Below are 26487 nucleotides of genomic sequence, written 5' to 3' on the forward strand. Positions count from 1 at the left end.
GTTGGGAGGGTTAGGACGGGGGAATCAAAGAGGGTTTTGTGGTGTGAGAAGGATCAGTCAGGATGCGGGAGTTAATCGGAGAGAGAGAGAAAAAGGAACCACGTTGAAAAAAAAAAATTCGGCAGATCTGCACGCTATTGCATACTGAAACAAAAACTGCATGTGAATACTGGACAAAGGTTTTTTCTACTTTTTTCTTTGTTTCTTTCTTCATTTTATTTTATTTTTTTTTTTTTCGAAAACAATTTGATTTGAAAGAAAATACGTATAGAAATATTTTAATATTATAGTATAAAATAACTGTTAAGCTATTTATTATACTATCTGAACTAAAATAACTATTAGATTATATATTATAATATTTGAATTTATGAAAAGATCGTCAAAAATAAATTTAAACTTTCCAAACTATTGCAAAACTTTTGCGTAGTGTTTTCAGTTTTATTTTTTTATAGTTTTATTCCATTTTTATCGTTTTTTAGAATTATCAGATAAGAATTTTTGAAATGTTAAAGATATTTATTATAAAGATAAGTGTGCGTGTGTTTGTGCTCATTAGTATAGTTATTAATTATCCTAGTTATTATCATTATTGTTATAGTTTTTTTTAGAAAATACTCCATTGTTTTAATTACTTTTATTATATTCCTTTCTATCTTTCTCTTTCTCTCTCTCTCTCTCTTTCTCTTATGTTAGATACAAAACAAAACTTGTAGGATGCTGTAATAAAAATGGAAAAGAAAAACAAAATAAAATAGTCCGTCCAGTCGTTTCGCGTTTCTACATTTTTGGAAGTAAAAGGCGCAAAAAAAAATTAAAAAAAAAAATATACAGAGACAGAGAGAAAGTGAGACAGTGGGTGAGAAAGAAAAGGGGTAGCACGTGTAGTCGAATTACGCCCAGCAAAGCAGAATTCAGAGATCCGCAAGGCCAGTGGTCGGCATTTATTGCTAGCATCCCCATGGGTGCATTTATATTCATAAGCATAATGGGGCATCATGACATATACATGCATACATACATATATATATATATATATTTATTTATACATAGCTTATATATGTAATATATATAATACACGTATGTATATATGTATTTAGGTAGATTTGTTACGTATATATATATATATATATATACAAAGTACAGTTCATAGAAGCGATTCAGGTTGGTCAAAGCTGTCCGCTCTTCCTTCTCTCTTTTGTCATTATTAATTTTACAAGCCTTCGTCGAGGCTTACTCAAATTCCTCAGGGCAAATCCAGGAAGTTTCAAGATATTCTCATTTTCGGTCCTCGTATTATTATTTCCAACCCACCTCCTATCTTCCTCGATTTGTAATTCCTATCACAAAAAAAAAAAGAGAAAGAAGATAGGAAAATATTACTTAACAAACTTTTCAATTTTCGTTCACCAATCAATTTAATTAAAGATAATTATTATACACCAGTTAGAATTTATCTTTGTATTTTTAGCGTACAATACTGGTTGAGAAGTAACCTAATTAAAGAAGAAAAATTTATTTTAAGTACAGTGAAAAGAAAAAAAAAAGATTAACAGTTTGTAAAAAGGATCCTTTTGTCGTTTCTTTTGATGTTTCAGCTTTACTTTTTATTTTTATTTTTTTTTTTGTTAATTTTTTATTTTTGTTTCTGAGAAAGATAAAAGAAGAAGAAGAAGAAAAAGATAAAAAGAAGAGGATAAAAAAAAAGAAATTTGTTTCAATGACTCGTCCGAAGAAAGTCGTCGACGAATGCACTCGTAGAAAAAGCTCACCCACTCTCTCTCTCTCTCTCTCTCTCTTTCTTTCTCTCCACCCACCCTTCCCCAACCCGGCCGGTAGAATTTTCAAGGAAAGGTACGAATATTGCCAACGAAATTATTTTTTACTCCTAAAGTTTGCAGCACTCGCCGTAATGTAACCAAACTGAACAGTAGGAGGAAGTATCCTCCTAAGGGATTTTCAACTGGGTCGAGGATGGTCCCTGAAGTGAATTTGGCCATTCCCTACGAAAGTACTACTACTACTACTACTGATACTACTACTACTACTACTTCGTCTCTTAGATCAAGATATATCTCTTTCGATTGATGACTTTTTTTTAACGAAATAAACTATATCCTCGATAGTTCTAAATGACTATAATTTTTCTACATTCATCGAATGACATGGTTTATAATAGATTTCATTTTTTTTGGTCATTAACTATAAAACGATCATTGGGAAAAACCATTGATAAAAACACTGATAACAATTAGGAAATAAGAAATGATTATAAATGTTGCAATTATTTTTCAATTTGGTCAAGATTATTCTTCCAATGTAATTAATTATTCAGTTAGAAATTTCAACTCAGTTTGATTAATATTAATTTTAATATTATATAAAAATGAAGATATATTAGTTTAGAAAAATAAAAATATTACTTTTATTTAATATTATTAGTAATATTAAAATTAAATATCAAGGAATAATTCAATATATGTCGATGAATAAATTTTTAAATTTATTTAGAAATCCTAAAGTTTGTTTTATTAAATAAATATTGTAATAAATAACGATACAAAAGGACAAATTTAATTCATCAATTAATTATTACGAATAAATACAAATTATAATAATCACCTAATAAAACGAACATATCAGAAATTATTTTCAAAATATGAAAAAAAAAAATAAATTTATATAAAATATAAATTTAGAAATAAGTTAGAAATGTTTAACGATAAAATAGTAATAAAATAGAAATAAAATGATGCAAATAATTTTAGTATCCAAAGGTATATTTACTTGAGCGTGGTCTATGTTATATTTAGCAAGTGCAGAGCAACTAATTCAAACTAGCGTTTATGGACCATTTAACTTGCAAACTTGTCCTATCACGCATGTTCCTATTTGTCCTTTAACAGTCGCCCATGTCTGTATATAATATGCATCAGTTGTGGTGGTGGTGGTGGTAGTGGGTGATGGTGGTGATGGTGGTGGTGGTGGTGGTGTAGTGCGATGCATGCATGCAGGAGTGGCCTTATCAGAATTATCGGTACAGTCGTTTCATACTCTTCTCACATAGAGATAGACACGCACGTAAACCAACCCTCTTTCTCTATTTCTATCTCTCTATCTCTATCTCACTTATACTTTCTGTATGTGCCTTTCAAACTAAGGACGATGACTAGGAGAAACTTCTCTAGCGCAACCCACAATAGGCAAAGTTCATTGCGAACGACAGATTATCTCGTTTCTAGTCTCCATTCTGCTCACGGACTTTTACCGAGTCATTAAGTCATATATATATGTGTGTGTGTGGGGGGGGGGTGTGTGTTGAATATATATATTGTATATAAGGGATTTACATGTAAAAGGGATAAAAGCTTTACGAAGTTAGTATGCAGCTCTGTTTGAAATCGTACATTTAAATATTATTATTATTATTTATTTATTTATTTATTTATTTGATTATCAAAGGAGTTCTATTGGTTATTTAATTTTCTAGGCATATATGTTCTTATAGTGGTATTTGATATTATTAAAAAATATTCTTATGTAAAAATATATTTATTATAAAGTATTTTTATAAATACACATTTGTAATAAACTAAGAGAAAAAGAGTTTGTAAAAATTAATAACAAAATATATCCTACTCTTGTATATTTATTAAAATTATATTATTAATTATAGTAGATCAATAATGTTTAATTTAAAAAGGTTTCATCGTAAAAATTCTTATTACCAGTTGTCAGATTTTAATTGAACTTGAAGGGAAAGGTTCAACGTAAAAGCGGTAAACTCATGGTACCAATTGTGTGTTTCAACGTTGCAAGAAGGTTACCGTCTGTTTTTTTTTTTCCAAGGTTTTTAAAAAGAAAAGAAAAAAATATAGAAAGAAAGTAGAAAAGAAAAATAGGACATAGGTGGAACACAATAAGAAAGAAGAAAAATTAGCGACTCGAGAAGGAAAAGTCGTACGTTGAAAAACGAAACAGAAAAGAAGAAACAGAAAAAAAAAATAAAGAAAAAGGGATCGACCTAATCGATAGAAAAGCGAAAGAAACCCAAAAGGGGGTTTTAACCTCACCCTCTTTCTGATAGAATCTCAAGAACTCCAAATACAAGCGTTCCAGTCGTTTGTTTCGAGAAAACGATTACACGCCGTATCGTCTCAATATCACGGTACAATTAATTCCAAACTAAAAAAGGGAAAACTTTTGACCTTTAACCTGGAAAACGAAAAAACTTACTCTCCCTTTTTCTTTCTTTTTCTTTTAAGTTAGTTCTTAAATCGAGATTTAGATTTTTCAATACCTACTACACCTACCTATCTTTGTTTCTCGAAACTTTTTCTATCTTTAAAATTAGAATTAATTTTACATTTCTATTAAAAAATTAAATATACTGTTTAAATATAAATATAAAATTGTGTTATTATACAAAAATACAATATTAATGCAACCCTAACCGAGAATCGAGATGAGAATTATAATATTTAAAATTAATAATAAATTATTAAGGTTATAGTTCTTAAATCGTGATTTAGATTTTTCAATACCTATTACACCCAACTATCTTGGTTTCTCGAAACTTTTTCTATCTTTAAAATTAGAATTAATTTTACATTTCTATTAAAAAATTAAATATACCGTTTAAATTTAAATATAAAATTGTTAATTATACAAAAATACCATCTTAATGCAACCCTAACCGAGAATCGAGATGAGAATTATAATATGTAAAATTAATAATAAATTATATTAGGGTTAATTCAAGATATATATCATATATGTAAAAAATTTTTATTAACTTTTGACCTATACAAGGATCGTGAAATTTTATATAAATCTTATTTTAATTAAATAAAAATACAATTACATATGATTGATTTTCGAATGATTTTATAAACGTTCGACCTATATAAGGATCGTTAAATTTTATGTGTGTATCTTGTTTTAATTAAATAAAAATACGATTTTAGATAATTGAATTTCGAATAATTGTATCGATTCGTTTGAAGATCAAAATTTTGTCAAAATATTTCAATCGTTCGCTTCACATTGACGATACAAATTTCTTTTAGGAAGAAAGAAAATTGAAAAAAAAAAAAGGGAAAGTCATAGAATTAAGAGAGAAGGAAAGGGAAAACGAATAGATAGAAAATTCGAAGGAGTCACTGAAGGAAATAATCGATCTAAATCAGGACATTTCGTTTAAGGACACACGACCCTTTTCTTCGACGAACCATTCGTCGTATCCTTTAACCACTCGAAATCTTGTCACCAGCAGGCATAAACTCTTTTTTTTTTTTTTGGGTACTCCCATATTATAAAATTAAATAAATTACTATGGGAATACAATTTGACACTTTCAAATTTCTAAATCCATTTTTTTATATTTTCTTTTTAAATTAATTACAAAATAAAGTATAGCCAATATTTTTGATTAAATATTCAAAATATGTTATTTTTCCTAAAGAAACTCGTATCTTCAATCATAGTAATATTCCACACTTAATTATAATTATATAACAAATTAGAAATCAACAAGTTTTAATGGAAGTTTATTTTTTGGGTTATGCCTTTTATTTTTTTTAATTTTTTTTTTATTTATATTTATATTTTTATAGTTTTTATCCTGATCGTATTTTTACAAGAGATAAAAATCTAACCTAAGTAAAAAGAAACGTGTGCAAAGGCGGAAAGAAAATTTGATCTTTTCAAGAGTTTTAAGAGAAAAGTAACTCGAGTAGGAGGAAAAAAGAAAGAGAAAGATCGTAGAATTCAACAAGGAAGACCACGAACGAACGAACGAACGAACGAAACGAAAGGAACGGTACTTGGAAAAATTCCTCGACGTTATTACGTGTCGCTTGGTGCACATATCGCTCTCAAAGAATAATGGCTACTTCCTGCTACGACTACGACTACTTTCTTCAAAATGAAAAGCCAACTAACCTTTACGTATTCCTATGGAAAATGAAAATACAAAGTGTATCGATTTTTCTCTTATTTCCTGGTAATTTATGTTAAACACTTCTTATTTTTTTCTTCTTCTTCATCTTCTTCATTCTTCTTTATCCTTTTTGAAATATCAACTTTAATTGATATATTTTTTTTATCAAAATATTATTACAATAAAAATCAAATTCAATTTCGCATTAGATTCTAATAAATCATATTAAAAACATTTTTAAATAGTAATAATAATTAAATATCATAAAATTATACGATAAAATTATGATTTAATTACGATAAATATCAAATTCAGTTTCACATAATTACATTAACAAACAAAATTCTAATAAATCATTATTAAAAACATCTTTAAATAATAATAATAATGAAAAAATATATTATAAAATTGTAAAAGATCGGAATGGAAACAGGTTGGCTGAATTTGAGCTACTAAAACCAAAGTTCATATATGTGTGTCAATAGGCATATTTGCATTTTCTTGTTTACCAAATGACAAACCGTGTTCCATTGATCTAAACCCGTAACCCGTCTTTCTACCCTACAAAGGATCCTATAAAAAGGTAAAGAGAAAAAAATACAAAATAAAAAAGAGTAAGAAAAAGTGGAAGAAAAAGTAAAGCAAAAAGATAGGAAGGAAAATCCTACTTACAAGCAGCAGTACGTGTACTCTCATGTAAATGGAGATGAATGCCCTTCTTTTGATGGCGATCCGACCCACGTAGGATTCATCGTTAAGAATATCAGTAACATGGGGACTACCGATATCCGTATACTAACGTTTCGTATCATCGTCTACACACACTGATCATGTACGTACAGTTTTCCTACGTTCCTACGTTCGTTCATTCGTTGGTTAGTTCGTTCGTTCGTTCGTTCCTCCATTTATCACGTAGGTCTTTGAAGGTACGCTTCCTCTACGTGGCCACTTTCCCAAAAGGGACTAATGCTATCCTTCCGACGATCACAGAACCCTCTTATATCCTTTACACACGTATACACATCTCAACCTATCTATCTATCCTTCTTCCTTTCTCGTATTTATATATCTCTATCCTATTCTTTTTTCTCTTTTATGTTTTCTTCTTTTTTTTCTTCTAACGTAGAAAGGAAAAGTTTGATATAAAAAGAAAACAGTTTTCAATAAAGTAAGTAATGTATAAGGTATGAAAGATAGTGAATGAATGATTTGCAGTTATGGTTACGTATCTCCATAATTTTTTTTCTCTTACCTTTTCTTCTGACGTGGAAAGAAAAAAGAAAAGTTAGATATAAATAAAGAAGAAATAGAAAGAAAGCAATTTTCAATAAAGTAAGTAATTTATTAGGTAGAAAAGATAGTGAATGAATGATTTGCAGTTATGGTTACATTAATATCCATTAACATGTTATTTTTTTCAAAAGATGTATAATAAACTTTAAAGAATAATAGAATAATAGAATAATAATAATATAAAGAATGAAATATAAAATAGAATCGATACTATGTTTTCTCATAAACGTCATCGAACTCGTATGCATATATACAAATATATACATCTACATTTTAGATATATTTATATTATATAAAAAAATAGTGTATACGTATATATAAATATACACATACTAGTAAGACGATGTTGCATAGTTACATTCGTGTTTGCATCGCTCGGCTAGTAAAAGCGAAATAACGCAATAAAGCATCAGCGTCCGGTAGTAAAGCTTTTGCTGGATACTTTGGTGTGCGTGCTAAAGTAAACGACAGTCTACTCTCAAATTTTGTCTATGGGGTTCGTAGTACCTTTTAGCGAATATATGTATATATATATATATATCTTTGCTTCCTACTTCCTCAACGTATTACCATTTTATCCCTCCTAGAAACCCCCTACTTCTTTCCCCTTACCCTTTCGTAGAAAACGATTTCATTGTGAATATCGTGACGCGTAGAACATACGTTTATACGTAAATGTGTACGTATGTCGTATTTGCTTCTTCCATAAAGAAATGTGAATCGACTTGGGGTCGAGGGAAGGGGATGGAAAAGGGGAAAAAATATGTAATAAAATAAAATACAATGTGAAATAAAAATAAATCGAATCAAATAAATCAACTTGAATATAATATAAATCTTTTGAAAATAATAACATCATTTTATTTATACGTTTAGTATTAAAAAGTTTCCATAGGTCAATAGGAAACATAGATTCTTTCATAATTTCGTTTTTTTAAATTTTATTTTTCTAATATTAATATAAACTAAGGTTTTAATTAATAAATAATAAAAGGTTAGACGTTTATGATTTTATTTTTTTTTATTTTCCTAAAAGTAATATAAACTTAGGTTTCTTTAAACAAAAGAAAGATGTTATAATTTATGAAAATAAAGAGTTAATGTCAAAATTGTAATGCAAGTAGAATCATTTGTAATAATTATCTTACATTTAAGAATATTTTTTCTAAAGGGTTAAGAACTCAAATCCATTAATATTCCATAAATATAAATTACCTTTCTATATTTACATATATATATATCAATTAAATTGTCTTTACTAAGGTTATTAAGGAACCACATTCACATTGAAGAACACTAATAACGATATAGATCTGATTATAAAATCGGTCGAATCTAGCTTTTCGGTTAAGTTTGTCTCCGTTCGATCTTCCCTTATCTTCATCGGAAAAGGATATAACTGGGGTTGGGGGAGGAGGAGTGGTTGTGAGGGTACGCGAATCCAAGTTCTGCTTGCAGACACCCTCTTACGTGACCTGTCGCAGGATTTGCCGCGCCAATAAAAGGATTAACGGGACGAGGGTTAATCCTATTGGAAGGGCCCATTCCATTCCACGTTTTCCCTCTTTTACTTTGCTCGAGTGAAAGCAAAGAGGAGTGAAATAGAACGGGCAAGAAAATCTTTTTTCTATCTTTGTCTCTTTTTTTCTCACTCTTTCTTCTACACACACATACACACACACACACACACACACACACACACACACACACACACACATATAGTTTCTCGTTTTCGTGGACTACTTTGTCCTTTTGACCAATCTTATAGCACACACCGTGATTAGTGGCAGAGCCCTTCTTCCACATCCTCACTGACCCGTACGCCGATAACGAACGATTATTTTCAAGCCGTCCTTGTGTGAACTTGGTCCAATGATTTTGTCGACCCTTTTTTTCTTTTTAACTTCAAACGATTGGATGAACGACTTACACGTCCTTTTCTTTTCTTCCTCGTTAAATTTTTTCAAAACTTGTCTTGTTCTTTTGAAAATAATCAAACAACTCGAAACAATATCGAATGATATCAGATGATTTTATGATGTAGTTTATTATTTTTCTTACTTTATTTAAATATAAAAATTAATATATACTTTATTTAAAATCGTGAACGAGAGAGAGAGAGAAAGAGAGAGAGAGAAAATAGAGAAAAGAAATGTAGTTTAATTAATATTCTCTTTCATTTCGTTTCTTTTTTAAAATAACCACTATCGATAGATTTGTAATAATCGGAAATTAATAAAAAATAAGGAAAAAAAGAAAATAAAAAGAAAAATCTATTCCATTAATTAATTTCTATCTTATATTTTCCATATAATTATTCTATCGGATCAACGATAATTTCAAAATCATTTTTAATATTCATCTGTTGTTGTTGTGTAGTTGGTATTGTTCAATATCACCCCCAATCGTTTGATAGAAACAAAGTAAACAGTAAGAAACATAAGCTCTTGCGGTAAAACACAAAATGTAAACATTACGGTGATCAATAAATGCGAATGCGTAAGCGAAATAAAATGTTACGATATACTGTTGGAAAGATAATTAAATGTACACGTAGTACGCCAAAAATTTTATAAGCGTTTTATTCAAATGAAAAATAAAAAAAAAAAGAAAAAGAAAAAAAAATAACTGAACAGTTACTTCCATTTATTTTTTGCACGTAGGACGATTTTTGCAAAATGATCGGATAGGTTATTTATTTTTATCTTTTTTTTTTTTTTTTTTTTTTACATGTCTGAAGTGTACTCCATAGAGAATATTCATGCTGTTTTTTATCGGAAAAACCTGATTGAAAAATATTATTTCATAAATATTATGTTTTATCTATTATATACTATATATATATTATTAATAAATAAATATATTAGAATATAATAATTTTTTTTTCAATATATTTAAAATATATCAAATAACTCTTTTATTTTATTTTATTATTATTTTTTTTTTTTTTCATTACATTACATTTCTATCGAAAATATTATTTGTAGAAATAAATGATAAAATATTTTACGATTCGTATTTTGATTTGTAATTGATGGAACTGAGTAAACGAAAAAAAAAAAAAAAAAATTAATTCAACATCGATAAAACGATTTGAAATAATAGATTGTTTATTTTTCCACTAAGCTTATGGAAAATGACTCGAAATAAATAAATGATTTCTACGTTGACCTATAGTTCCTATAATTCGTACACACATATGTTCACAACATATTGCAGTTCTATGAAGATTTTTGTGTTATTAAAGCGATTACAAATGAAAGAGCTGGAACAACGTATGTATGAAAGCATCGATTTTCAAACCAACAGGATTTTCCATGTCAAACAGAGGGATTATTATTATCAGAAAATGTACAATGTTATAATCGGCTGGTTGTACGTGTGCTTTATGATAACAGCAGTAGCCGATCGGTTGTAAAAGCCAGCAGATGATTCGGAAGGTATAGGGATTGGACAAACTTTGAAAAGAAATAGATGAATGAATGAACGTAGAAACAGATGAAAGATATTTTTTAAATCTTTTTTTCTTTTTGTAAACTACTTCGTATAAATATTTTTCAAATAAAAGTTATATTTAATGAAAAAAAAAAGAATATATATATATTAATCTCCTTTCGATGGAAGAAAAATAAATGAAAAACTCTGCAAATATTTTTTTTTTATTAGAAATATGTCGAATAAATCGTTTGCCGAATGTATCAATTTATCGTTCAATCATATATTCGTTTTATTCCATTCAAAGTAAATATTAATAGCACTGTGTATTATCAATAAAAAAAAAAAAAAAAGACAGAAAAAGGGAGAAAATATGATGAGTAAAAATCAAACAGCTAATATTAATCGTGAGAAAGAAAATAAAACGACGAAACGAATTACACGTTTTTTGTTTCTCATTTTTTTTTTTACCTTCGATAAATTTTTATTTTTATTCATTTTTTTTTTGGTTTTTGTTTTATTAAAGTCACCCTCGAGAGAGATCGTTAACGTAATTTCGGTCAAACCAGTAAAAGAAAATGAAAGACAGGATCGTCCCTGATGCTACTTTTTTTCTTTCTTTTCTTTTTTTTTTATTTCTCTCTTTTCCACCTATTATTTTTTTTTTTTTTTTTTATTCCACCGAAGAAGAAACGTCGCGATATTTTATGGGGAAAACTCTTTGCCTTTTTCCACCCCTCTCTATCCTTTCGACGCTGTGTCATCGCCTTCTCTCTTTCTCTCTTTCTAACACATATTCTCTTGGGAAAGCATCTATCTCTCTTTCTCTACTCAACCTTCCCTTTACGCTCTTTCTCTCTTCTATATATATATTTCTCTCTCTTTCTCTCTCATTCTCGAAATCCACTAAAGCTCTTTCCGCTCCAGATATTTTAACGAAAGAGAACGTGTTCCTACTGAAGTGTAGATGGTTTGTGAATTACACCATGTCCCGCGGAGAATGCGAATAGTGTGGAAATTGTACTGAAACGATAATCCAAAGCCAAAATATACATATATATATATATATATATATATATATATAGATATAAAAGAATGTCCAAAATAGTTGGGACATACTATATATATATCAATGTGTGAAATCGAATGGATAAATGAAAAAAATAAAGTTCCATGTGAACTTATCTCCCTAAAGATAATTTTTCAACATTGTCAATTGAAATAATATCAAGTATTTTAGTTTTGTAAATTTTACAAAACAAAATTCGTCTTACAATTCATTGAACGCAAATATCTTATGTGTATTATAATTTTAAACGACACGATTGGTCAACCTAAATCATAACTCGGGTCTTTACACTTTTATTTATAAGTGTAATAAAAATAAAAATTAATTTATCAAAAAATACGATAGAAATATAAGAATAAACATTGATCTTTAATACTATGAGCAAAATATTCCAACATTTCTTACAACTGTTATGATAAGACATGAATATATTTAAAAGACCAAAAATTTAAATAGTTACAATAAAAAAACACTATCAAAAACATAATTATTATATAAATTATTTGTCATCTATTTAATCTCAAAACTATACTTAAAATTTTCCAACATTTCTTAGAACTACTATGGTACACACTACTACGGTAACATAGATATCTTTAAAAAGCAAAAATACATAGTTACAATAAAAAAACACTATCAAACATAACTATTACATAAACTATTTTTCATCTATTTAATTTCAAAACGATAAGTAGTTTAATAATTAACTTCCAACCTTTTTCGAGCATCCTGCGTATAATATATATATATATATATGAGGATGTGGTTATATAAATAACAAACATAGTATTCACGGTATATAGTACTAATTCCTTGTAACTATAAAATACAGTTCTCTCTTTACCTTCCTCTCTCTTACCACCCCCTAAACTCCTTACCTCTACACGTTCCACTTTCCACCTTCTCTCTAGGATCTTCTACCCACAAAACACCAAAGTTTATTTCGTAGGGCCGCGTGTATACAACGTAAGTAAGAGTGAAACAGAGTGAAATAGTATGTGTGAGTATGACAGAAAGAGAAAAAGAGATAGAGTTTATCTCGAAAAGAGCGTCTCCGGACGCGACAACCGTGTTCTTTGAGTACTACGAAAAGTTCAAACGTATCCGCTACTCAACACGCAGGAAGGGCAAATTTCCCGTTGAAAACTTTTCCATCCCAGAGTATCCTGGGGTGGGGGTTTGGTATTTTCCGCGGTAAATGCGGCCAACTTGGTTTTATCCCATTCCAACAGGCTGCCTTTTCCCTTCCTCCCCCCAATCCCCAACTCCCAACCAACCCTCCCTTTTCCATCTTCATTTCCATAATACCCAGAAACCCAACGTCACTTAATTTTCCTCTAGGATAGTAAACCGCGTTTTGTTATTTGATACAGAACAGAACGTTTAAACGATGTCCCAAAGAATTGCATTTTTCTTCGTGTCATTCTTTTCTTGAAATCCCGCTGTTGTTGTTGTTTTTTTTTCTTTTTTCTTTTATTTTCTTTTTTCTTATATTCTCCTTTTACTATTCTCATTTTTTTTTTATCTTTAATAGTAGAACAACGTTTGTCTTCATTCGTAGTAGTTTCTACTGGATTTTGGTGAAAATGTTGGATAAAGTATATACTTGGAATATTTATTGTTTAAATAAGAGAATAAAATGTGTATGTGATAAGAGAAATGGGTTGTGTTGGGTCTTACGATCAATGTTAATGGATACAAATAGCTTCATAATGTATCCTTCTTTAACCCATTAACCGCCAATGGCCTTTTTTTGGGACGCATTTGGGAATTTTTTTTTTTTTTTTAAATTGCAACTTTAGAATAAAATATTAAATTCGTTGAAATTATGAGATTCTACCTCGTGTTTCATGAAAATATTACAAATTCCTTCACTATTTTATTTGATATTGATAGTTAATGATATAAAATATTTAAATTATTTGTTATATAATATATGTAACATAATTTGTAATTATATAATTTTATATATAATTTAAATACAATATTGTCTTATATTATTTTATATAATATAATTTTATAATATAAAAAATCATATATGAAATTATATATTATATTATTTCATAATGTAAAACAATTGTATAATATAAAACATAATTTATAATTTTATAATTTTTATAATTTAATATTATATTTAATTTAAAAAAAAAATAAAAAAAACAATTGTTGCAAAAATAGTTCTATTTAGTTAGTATGAATATCATTATACGGTTAATTGAATTTTTTTGTTGCATTTTCGTATTGCAGCGAGTAACGAGTTAAAGATAATTTTAAGATAATATTTGTCGAAGAAAAGATTATTATTGTAATTGACGACAAAAATAAAAGAAAAAGGAAGATTTTAAGATATCTCTAATAGAATTTTTGTCCTGTGTCTTTTTTTCTCTTAAAGATTTCGTAGAAAATCATAGGGAACGAGTATTCTAATGCAAAAAAAAAAAAAAAAAGAATAAAAAGAATTTACTTTGAATAAATGGAATGTACATAAGTAAGTAAGTAAGCATAGTATTAAGGTTCTTTCAAACACTCGTCACTTGATCTTTTTTATTCGAACGTTATATTATTAACGGTGAACGAGCATCATCGATTTTACGTCTGGCTTGTATGGTTGGGAATGAACGAACGTGAGGAATAAGTGCGTTCACCGTTAACAAGCTAAACTACCCATTCTTTTTTTCTTTTTTTTTCTTCTTCTTTTCTATTTTTTTACCTCCGAAAAATTTTTACCCACATCAGAGTAAAGCACAGTTGTCCGTTCGTTCGTACCGATAAGAATTTTAACGTATATAAATCGATTTGAGTTAGAGGATAGATATTGCGTATAACGGGTGCAACATGTCGAACGTATCATTGAAACAATAATTGCATAGATCTAAAGTTTTCCTAATAAATAGGAAGGAAAATAATATATATATATATTTTAATAATTAATATAATATATTTTATAAATATAAATATTTAAATATCTAATATAATATATTTTATAAATATAAATATTTAAATATCTAATATAATATATTTTGCACAAATATAAATATTTAAATATTTAATATAATATATTTTATAAATATAAATATTTAAATATTTAATATAATATATTTCAAAAATATATATTTATAATCAATGAATATTATTTCATTGTTAAAATAAATTTCTTTTCATTTATATTTTTCCTTCAACATTTATTAAAATATTATTAATTAAAATATTATTAAAATATTTGGCCTACAAAGGGTATCACCCAAAAATAAAATAATCTATCATTATTGATAACATGGTTATCATAGATTAACGAAGAAACAAACTTATCAAACTAAACTTCCAATTAGTTCATTTCGAAATAACCATAATTTCATTCCTAATAATTTGATCCTAAAATGATGAAAATGAGAATTAACCTTTCCTTACAAGTATGAACTACATTCTATGAACTGTTTTAAATATCTCACCCGTTATATAAGGAAGATCCAGTTGAATTATCGAGTTAGCCAGGAGCGCAAGCAAGCAAGTAGGAAAAGCGTGACTCTGATAAAGTTCTGTCATTTTTATCGATCAGTCGTTCGCAAAATTTTTGTGGTGAATAAAAAAAATAAAAAAATAGAGGAAGAAGAAAAAAAATGACCTACCAAATTGTTCACTGGTGATTTCCTCGTCGCACAACTGACAAATTCCATACGGTCACGATGACAACGAAGATGTCTGTCTGTCAGTCTGTACATGCGAGTCCAATCTGTTGTCCCGTGGCTATCAGCTTTGGATTTAAATATTTGATAACAAAAAAAAAACAAAATTGTTATTTGTTTTTATTTTTTATTCGTATCAAACGTACCCCTGTCAAGAGATAGGAAAGTTTTCGATAAACTCATTGTCAAAAAAAAAGAATTCAAAATTTAATACAAGACGACGAGAGTTGCGAGTTAAGCAAAACCAACAACAAAACCAACAACAAAATACATACACGATTCGAATTAATCCTCCGAATTTCCTCGGTATTTTATCATAAAACCGTGCAGATTAATAAACGATACCACAAATTGTCCTCTTGTCGACAACAAAAAGGTATATTCCCCCCCCCCTCCAAAAAAAAGGATAAAAATCACAATTCTTATATTCATCATTTTCCAACTCGTTACACTCAAAAATAAAACCCATGACTCGTTTCTTACAATTTTTAGTTAAAATTAAACAAAAAGAAAGAAACGACGAGGAATGTGAGATGAAGAAGGGAACGGTGTGAAACGAACGAGAATAAATTCTTGGAATACCATGAAAAACCATTTGTGAAAGGAGTGAAACCATGTTGGATGTTGGGACGTGCTAATTATAAATATACCGGACATTCCATGGACAGTTACTCGTCTTGTTCCCATCTACGTCTCGTTTCGTTTCTCGTTAACCTCCACCCCAAACCCTAACCCATGTTGAAGAAAGAATAAAAGGGTACGTAAATTATTGCGAGAAATTAGCTCGACTCACCCTCTCATCTGTGTTACCTCGGAGTAAAATCTTATGGAAATTTAGGAACAAAATGGCCCTTTTTTTCTTAGGATTGTTCTCCGACTTCTCGTGGAATTCGCTAAATTTCGCGTAAATTTCAACTGTTAAAGGTTAAGAGTGGTGGTTGAGGAAGAGGTGGAGAAAATTTGGTGGGTTGAGGTGGTTTAAGCTAGAAGGTCAGAATTTTCGAGGCACACGCTCGACACCACGAATCGAGAAAGTCGAAAGGACCAACCAACTTCTCTAAGGGATGTGAGGATGAGGATCGGGGGGTGAGGGTTAGTGTAGGGGGTTGGCTGGAGGTTGGACATTAGAATTCATGCGGAGACATTTGCGGTCCGGCTTTCCTAACGACCGACCATAAAAAGCTGACCGAAGCCGCCAAGTGGAAGAAGGGCAAAAGAGAAAGGTCGAGAACTAACGTGAAACGTTGGAAGAACTGAAATAGGTTGAGGTGAAAACAAAAAAACAAAAAAAAGAAAAAAATGGAAACATAATGGGGATGTGAAATTATTCTTGGTCTCGTCTCTTCTTCGCAACAGATAAAAAAACAAGTTTCTATTCTTGCAACATAAAATTAGGTCAAATCATTTTCAAATGTATTCAACAAATACGTAAAGATGTAATAAAATTAGAAAAATATTTTAATTGAAAGTTTTACGCGAAATATGTAATACGTTGTAAATGTATACGAATGTATTTAAAATGAGAAAATGGTACTTAGATTATACACTTGCGTAAGTATACTTCGCTAAATAGTATGGTAGACTAGGTAATACACTATATTGACGTGTTACATCGAAAGTGCATCAACCATGATGGGTGAGATAACCCAACGAAATGTCAACTCTGACGTATCTTAGTAATTATGCGAATATAATCTGAATGATCATTTTATATCACAATAAATATATATTGTTAAATATAATCGGATTAATTAAAATATACTCTACGTATAATTAAATGATTTCATTATAAGTTTATCCGAGAATATAGTATGATTAATTCTCTCTATGCTTTTAATTACAATATATATTATAAAACTGTTTATTTAATTATTAAATTAATCTTCTAATTACTATATATATATATATATAATAAAAATATTCCTAAACATAGAAACGTTAAAAAAAAAAACATTTGAAAACAATTCAAAGTAAACGGGTATTAATTTTAAAATTAAACAAAAGTGAGATTTTGTTAAAATATCCAAATAACATTACTATCACATAAATTAACCATCAAACGTATCATAAAATTCAAAAATGGTAAATTGTCAATGATTAGTAAGGAATGTTAAAACTTTCCTTTATTCTTGGAAGACCTCTCATTCAAATTGAATGCCTTCTGAAAGACCAAAGGTAAACTTTCTGCGGACTTTAGTAACTCGATGAAAGTTCGGACAGAAGATAATATCCTCGTATATATATTATATATACGAGATATTCTTAATAAGTTATCTGTCATGTTCGTGTACGGATTAATACATTTACCACATTTTATGAACAATTAATTATCTTCAAAATCTTTGAATTATTATAATACTTAAATACAAAGTATCTGAAGTTTTTCTCGCTAATTGCATTATCAGCTGTATTCTCTATATGCGAAAATAAAAAATTAATTTAAATATATATACATATATATATATATAAAGATATGGTAAAGTTTTATACAAAAGTAATTAAACAACTTGTAATTTATCGAATTATAGATTAAGTAGATGCAAATATATGATATCACTGTAAGATAAATTTATAATTAACATTTACAGATAAAAATGTTCAATTACATTAATTAACTCATTTCTATATAAATATTTTAATTTCTTTTTTTTTTTTTTTTAATAAGTAATAACCTCATATTATTAATATGTAGTCTTAATATATTATTTATTAAGAAGAAACCTTACGTTTAATTCATTTGTCACAGACATTTATTACAGATTAAAGTATATTTCAGAAGAAAGGGTTCAACGGGAGACGCGCGAGGACAGGATAAAATGAAATAATAAAATCGAATGAATTATAAAAAGATAAAAAAAGAAATGTAAAAAGAAAGATATATACTTTGTGTTTTAATACGATATTACCGATTAAGCTCGACTTTGCAACTCGCGTTCTACTTTTTCTCTTTCTCTCTGTGCGAACCGAACGAAATAATTGGACTAACTTAAGGTGATTAACGGTTTTAAAAGCGAGAAGCACACTACCCCCTCCCCTCAACCCGCCTCCCCCCTATCGATAGCTTTACAGGGAACGATTGGATTCTCGCTTTTTAAAGCACCGAGAGAGTAAGCTTTAACTTTTTCAGCGAGTACCCTTTTTATTTTTTTTCTAATTTTTTTTTTTTTTATTTTTTCCATCCACCCTTTTCTCCTCACGGCCCTTTTTCGTTCCCCGAAGCTTCGTCGACTACCTTTTCCCCCTGAGAGACGAAAAGCTTCAGTATGACCAGCTCTTCTTTCTCACACCAGTCTTCTCCTCTCTCCCCTACTCTTCCTGCCCTTCTTCCCTTATTCCACCGAAAAGCTAGTAGATCCGTTTATTAATGCCGATGAAAATTGATCACCGAACGAGGTGAGCACTCTTCAATCATCAATATTAATTAGTCCGTCAGACTTCTTACAAATTAAGAAACTTTTGCGAACGATAAAAAATTGCCTTTACCTCTGAAAAAGCTGAAGAGGTAGAAGGGTGGTGAGGGGAGAGAAGGAAATTTGTAGGCAAAAAAAAAAAAAAGAAAATTGTGAGATATACTAAACCGACAAAAATTTTCCATCTTATATTACACTATTATTATAAATCAAATAGAATAATATCAAATTTTTAAAGAATTTTTCGTAAACGATGCTTATAAGTTTCTAATTTGATGAAAAAACTTATAATTTATCGATAAAAATAAAATAACTAATAATACTATTATTATTATTATTATTATTATTAATTGAATAGGATATCAAATGTTTGATTATCGATTATTAAACTTTATGAAGGATTTTTCGTAAACGATGTTTATAGGTTTTTAATTTGATTAATGAACTTTTAATTTGACAAATTTTGTCTATTTTGGTAACATATATTTAATGTATTAATAATAAAATACTAATTGTGGTTAAAGTTGACACATAGTTGAAGAATATATATATATATATATGTGATATATTGTATACTAAAATTTTCTAGCTAATTATACTATTATGGACAATATCAAAGTTTTTATAATCAATTATCTAACTTTTATCAAAAAACAATTTTTGAAACAATTATCAAAATTATCAATCATAAAATTTTTCGCAATCGATGTTTATAAATTTCTAATTTGATTAATTTATAATTAAATAACTTTTTAAAGTTAAATTAACTTATAATTTGACAAATTTTGTTCATTTTTTAAACATATATATTGAATGTATAATAAAATACTAATTGGGGTTAAAGTTGACACATAGTTGAAGATTATATATATATATTATTTGATTTATTTCTTTTTGTCAAACGATTTACGTGACGATCGTTCGGCAATTTAACACACGATCCATAGTTTATCCAAATCCCTTTCGGGTAATTCCTGTTCTCAACCACTTCGAGACTCCCAGAGGGGTTGTCGACGATGTATAGGAAAATGGGGAACAAAAAAAGAACGTAAAGAGGAATAGGAAATACGAGTAGTAGTAGTAGTAGTAGTAGTAAGAGTAGTAATAGTAGTAGTAAGGTTAAATACTTAAATAAAACGAGCATATTGTGTTCTAAACTATTGTATGTTAAACGTGTGTATAAAAATGCATAGATATATATATATATATATGTATAGGAAAATTGCATACATTGTTTGAGCTAAATACTACTTTTAGTCTGACAAAGCTCTGACTTAACTACTGACAAAAAAATTATTTAATGAGATTTTTCCTTAAAAATAGAAAAATTACTTTTGTTCTTTGATACAATAAAAATATAAAAAATATTTTAATAAAATAAAATCAAATAAAAAAAAGAATATACGAAATGTAAAACATTTTATTAACAAAAATAAAATTTTAATTTTAATTTTACATTAAATTAATTTAATTGACAAATTAATCTAATTAAATCACACTAAATTTGTTCAATATAAATATTTTTTTCATTTGAATTTTATTTTACATAGTTATTGCAAACTTTTGATTGGTAATACACGTTACAGATATTACAAAATATCATGTTGAATATATGCAAACAAATATGTTACAACCGATCGATTATTAATATCGCAGTTTATATCAATGCATCTTTAGTATGTAAAGGACATGCAGGACTTCTTTCAGGGGGTTGCTAGGATAAAATGGGAAGGAGGGGGATGAAGATAGGTCGAATAGATTCAAACATTTAATCCGTTTTCCATTTTCCACATACCTGTTAGATCACAATTGAAGGAATATTGACAATCATAGTACATCGATATCGCAATATTTATTCTCATTCGTATTTTATTTATGGCGATAACACCATGATAAAAGAAGAATTATTTCTGAAGAAAGATTGTGCAATAAGACAACGTTTTTATCTCGAAGAATATCTCGATAGAATATTTCGATCGGATTTTAATTATTATTTATTTTTTTCATGTTGTTGTTAATTGAATTTATATATATATTTTTAATTTGGTTTTGTTTTTAGTTTATTTTTTGTTCTATCTCTTTTGTCTTTCTTTCTCTCACTCTCTCACGTTTTCTGAAAAGATAGAAAGGGATGGAGAAAGGGACTAAAGGTACCATAGCTTGTGAACTTTTAAATGGCACAAGAAAGAAAGAAAATAACCAACGACGAGTTGCAATCTAATTCGAAAGTTTTAAATCGAAAGCGTAAAGACTTGTCGCTTGTTTTTCCGCCTAGAAGAATGGAAACATTTAAAGATTATTATTATTATTATTATTATTATTATTATTATTATTATTATTATTATTATTATTATTTTTTATTTTTATTTTACTTATCTTCTTTCTTTTAATGGGTAAGAGTAGAGACTAACAACATCACAGTTAGAATACGAGTACTCCGATAATCATTTCATTTTACATATATCGAGTGTACTTTTGAGAATTTTATACAGAGTGTTCTATAATTAGTGATACAAGTGGAGTCAGAGGGATAATTCTATATTGAAAACTATGTCGAAAATGTAGAATCAAAATATTTGTTCATAGATATTTTGTTTTTGAGTAAAATGAGCTTGAAAATTTGTTGAACAATACTGCAATCTATAAACTTTGTTAAATAAGTATAAGATTAAAATTAATATAATATTTTTAAATACATTAAACATATTAAACAACAAAATGCTTATGGAAATATCTGAGAATAATATAATTAAATCCATAGAACTGAAACAAAATCGAGTTTAAATTTATTTAACAAATATTCAAACTTATTCGTATTACATTGAACAAATTGTATTCTACACTTTTCCACGAAGTATTTTATTACATAATAAAATAATAATTTTGTATAAAGCAAATCATTTCTAAAAAATAATATACCACTAGTTAACAAAGCACATTATTTGTAATAAAATTTCATAAAATTCTATTTGTTAGAAATGAAACGTAATAATTTTTTAATGATTAAATAAATTTGCAATGAAAATATATGAAACTAAAATATGAGATATTGTTTTTAACGTTCATTTAAATTTTGATCTAACATATCGTATTAATATCCAATGAGAAAAGATCTATTTTGGCTAGGTGGTAACTTTCTTTGGCCAGTTCTATCAGAAATCTCGACTTTTGAAAACTGCAAAAGAGAAAGAGAAAGAGAAAGAGACAGAGAAAGAATGTATATGAGGTGCCAGGTTGCCAGCAAGCCAGCCAACCAGCCAACCAGGGCCGGTATAAATCTGCCGAGGGCTCCCGAGGGTATTTCCAGCTTTTTTCTACCCTGAATAACCCTCTTTCCACGGTTCTAAACCCCTTCCTCCTTCTCCCCAATCTTCCACATAGTCGTCGCTTTTCCCATCTCCAGTCATCGTCCTTCGTACTTCGTCCTTCGTCCTTCTCACCATCCTTTCTCTAACTTTGCTCTTTCATTCTCTCTTTCTCTTTCTCTTTCTCTCTCTCTCTCTCTCTCTCTCTCTCTCTCACACACACACACATAGACTATCTTTCTTTCTTTCTTTCTTTTTCTCTCATTTCTTTCTTCCACCACAATATTCTCGTGTCTCATCCCCCTTACACCTCATTCACCCCTTTACCTATCTTTTTCTATCTTTCTATATATTCTCCCAGCTTTTTATGTCTTCCCCCTTTTTTTTTTCTTCTTTTTTTTTCTTCCTCTTCCTATCTTTTCTCTCTTTTCCACTATCTCATTCTCTTTCCATTTTCCTTTTTTTCTTCTTCTTTCTTTTACTCTATTTTTTTTATGCGAAAAGACAATATTAAAAGAAGAAGATTCAAATAGATTACAAAAAAAAGGGTATCTAAATAAAAGGTTACGTTTAAGATGACAATATTGACAAAAATCCTTTTCTTTATTCTCTTACTTCTATCTTCGTATTTATTCTGCAATATTATAGAAAAATGTAGGTAAAAATTGTCACTAACTATAATACAAGAAAAGTATCCTTTATATTGTCATATAAATCGAGAGAGATAAATTTATTAAATTTAATTTTAAATTTAATTTAAGTTTAATTTTATTAAACAAAAGGAAAAGAGAATGAAATAAAATAAAATAAAATAAAGTAATCTTCTTAACACAAGGTGTAGCAAAGATCGTTAACAAAGGATACACATTGCTATTCTAACACTTAACAAAGTTAATCAAATTCAACCTATTACTAGTTAATAAAATAAAATTAAAATAAAATAAAATTAAATAAAATGATATATAACTATCTCACAATAATTAATTTTTAAATATATAATATTGCATAATATTAAACATTAAATATTAAATAAATCAAGTATATATACTAATTAGAAAAATCTCTTGAAAAAAAAAACCAATATATTCTAAAGGTAAATGATTCAGAGTCCATCATAGGGTGAAGGACGGTATGGGGGTGAGGGAGGTATTTGCCAATGTGAAGGATAACGTCGTTTAGTTTGAGCATCCGGTGAAAGCAATTTAAGCAGACCGCGTTTCGACAATAGATTTAGCAGGTAGTAAACGCGACCAGCTATAGGATTATAACAGTAGTGGCCTCTGGCTTTGAGGGTTGTAAGAGAAGGGTGAAGGGAAGGTTGGAGAGGAGACGAGGGATCGGGAGAAGGCTAGAGGTGGGGTTGGGGTGGGGGAGAGAACAGCTAGCATTAATACAATTAGCACAGCTTTGCTAAGTACCCGTAACGCGTACCACGATCTCCATATCCGTTGGACTTGGCCCAAATACTCAGGGATGTCGTTTACGGATCTATCCAATGTTACAAATACAAGCCACCCCTTTCCCTCTTTAGTTTGGCACACCTACTCCCCACCTCCTTATCATTTAACCCATACTCGTAGATCAATGTTATCATCGTACTATCTGATATCAAATTGTTCACTAATAATATTCCTAATGATATATAATCGATTACGTTGATACAATTGATAACGTTGACTAATGTAAGATGTTTGAGATTTGAACAGACATTTCAACCTTATCTATTCATGACTATTGATTATTATTAGTATTAGCATTAGTATTGATAATATTGGATAGATTTGGATAGGAATGATCGAGATAAAAGTAGGGGGTGTTGTATTTGTTTTCGATAATATTCAATGAAAATATCGTTGGAGTAAAATTTTGTCGCGTTTTATATTGCATAGATTATTGCAATATCCTGATAAGATCTTAAATTAATTAACGCAATGTCGGTTGAGAATGATTAACTTTTGTAATTAATAATATAACGATATTATTATTAATCGAATGATTTTATTTTAATTATTCTACGATCTAATCCCTATCAGCGTAGTTACTAATTAATTATTCCCTTACTCCCCCACTCTCATACCATCCCCTTTCATTATTATTTTACTTTATCATTATAGAATTAAAAATAGAAAATGGCAAAAAAAAATAATAATACGAGGATCGAGACAATTTTTATTTGGAACAAATTTTATTATACAAATAATAATAATAATAATAATAATAATAATAATAATAATAATAATAATAATAATAATAATAATAATAATAATAATAATAATAATAAAAATACAGGGAAAAAAAATAAAAGCCGATTGAGTCGAAGCTTTTGAAATATTTTTGTTTGAAAAATATTTTTGTTCGAATGGAAACGTTAAGAGAGAGAGAGAGAGAGACACACACACACACACAAAGAAATAATGCCAAAAAGTTTCGGATATCAAAGATAACACCTTTAAAAAAAAAAATCCTTGAAGCTACATCGTTGAAATTGTTATCGACGTTTCTCGCCTATTCATAAAAAAGACGCAAAAGAGGATTGGTCGTTCACACAGGTACAACATAGATGATCGTGAAAGTTATCAGTTTTTGCGTAAGAGAAACGAACGAATGAACGAACGAACGAGGCAATCTAGTGACGACCTCGTTATATGAAAAAGCTCGAGAGAATACGCAGAAAGGGAACAAGGGTGGAAGGGAGAGGGAGGAGAAGAGAACTGAAGGTTTGAAGGGTAAAACCTGTATGGATAAAGATGCACTCTCATTATATTCAATCGCGTTCCATTTATTTTCCTTTCCTTGATCCAAAGATACTCCTGAACTCTAACTATTATTATCTTTTTATAAGCAATAGTTATATTTATATAACTTTTATTTATCCTTAACCTAACATCAACGTTTTATTTTTTCAAATATATATAGTATATTATTTATATATATATTTGTTGTACCGAACAGTAGTTTAAAACAAAAGTTGTTAGGGTTAACGTATAATTGTGTTATTTTTAAATATTTATTTGAATATATTATTTATTAAATGTGCACTTTTCAAATATTTAAATATAAAAAATATAAAAATATAAAAGAGATAAAAAAGATATAAATGAATATGAAAAAATTAAAATTGTTTTCTAAATATAGCTATTTTTTCGTAATTGTTTTCTACAATCTAAATGTGCCAGTCAAAATGTTTTTTCTCTCTCTTTTTTTTTTTTTTTTTTTCAACTGTTCTTTAAACAAGTTACAGTTTTAAACGAAAGTTTATTATACGTTAAATGAACCCATTACAGGATGGAATAATAATTTTGTTGTAAATTTTATGTCTGTCTTTTCTTTCTCTCAACACAATCTAAAATGTTTATTTATTTTTATTATTGTATTTCTATATATTGTATTTAAAAAAAAAAAATATATGTAATAATTATTTGATCGTCAATTGATTTAATACTTTCTAATCACAAGATCAAAGTTTATCTATTATATTAAGAATAATTAATGTTAATAATAGTGGGGGGGGGAAGGAAGTAATTAGTACATTGATAAATCCCTTTTAAATATAATACAAACTTTGTTTAAGGTATCTTTTAATAATAACAAACAGTATTTAAAATCATTTACGTGATATACTTTGATATTAAATGTTTTATAAATATAATAATAAGATAATATAAAATTTTATTTTAGAAATAGACCGCGAAACCTTATCGATCGTTTATTAATTATTTTCAATGAATACTACACAATGATTTAAAAAGAAAAAGAAATAAAATAATAAACTTTTCCACACAATAATAATGATTATCAATAAAAATTAAGCTTATTAACAAACCCTATTATTATTTTCCAATGATTATTAAGAACCAGTTTAACGAGTATCAATACTTTTTCATCCTGTATAAACTGTATAACATTAATACGATTAATACCATCAAAGGTATCATTGCCATTAGTAATTTATTAAATATAATATAATATAGTATATTTATTAAATATTAATTATAATACTTTATAATATAATATTTTATATATATATACATATTTTACACATATCAAACGAATAAGTGTATTATTATTCATGGATAATAGGATGAAATAAAATAAGCGTCTTTTCTTTTTTTGTGAAAATTATTAAACATTCATACATAGAATATTAATCAAATGAATCGAACCCTTAACAATGAATATCAAACCCTTGATAAATAATTTATTTAAAATGTATTCAAAAAAAATATAAAAAACGATACGGTATATTTAAACAATACGTTAATTAAAATTCTCATTTTAAAATTTCAATTTAACAAAACTGAATTTAAAGTTTTATGTTTCGTAATGAATGTTAGTTATTGGTGATAAAAAT

At 28.1% G+C, this 26487-nt stretch overlaps 1 protein-coding gene across 3 annotated transcripts in view; it reads right to left on the reverse strand.

Annotated features, from left to right (window-relative positions):
* Window positions 1-26487, reverse strand: part of GluRIB (Glutamate receptor IB) — a 212963-nt gene that overhangs the window by 61665 nt on the left and 124811 nt on the right. The window lies entirely within an intron of this gene.

This window comes from Polistes dominula, unplaced genomic scaffold (genome assembly GCF_049000335.1).
Source record: "Polistes dominula isolate Pdom_NZ unplaced genomic scaffold, Pdom_raw_medaka contig_18, whole genome shotgun sequence".
NCBI classification, from domain to species: Eukaryota; Metazoa; Arthropoda; class Insecta; order Hymenoptera; family Vespidae; genus Polistes; species Polistes dominula.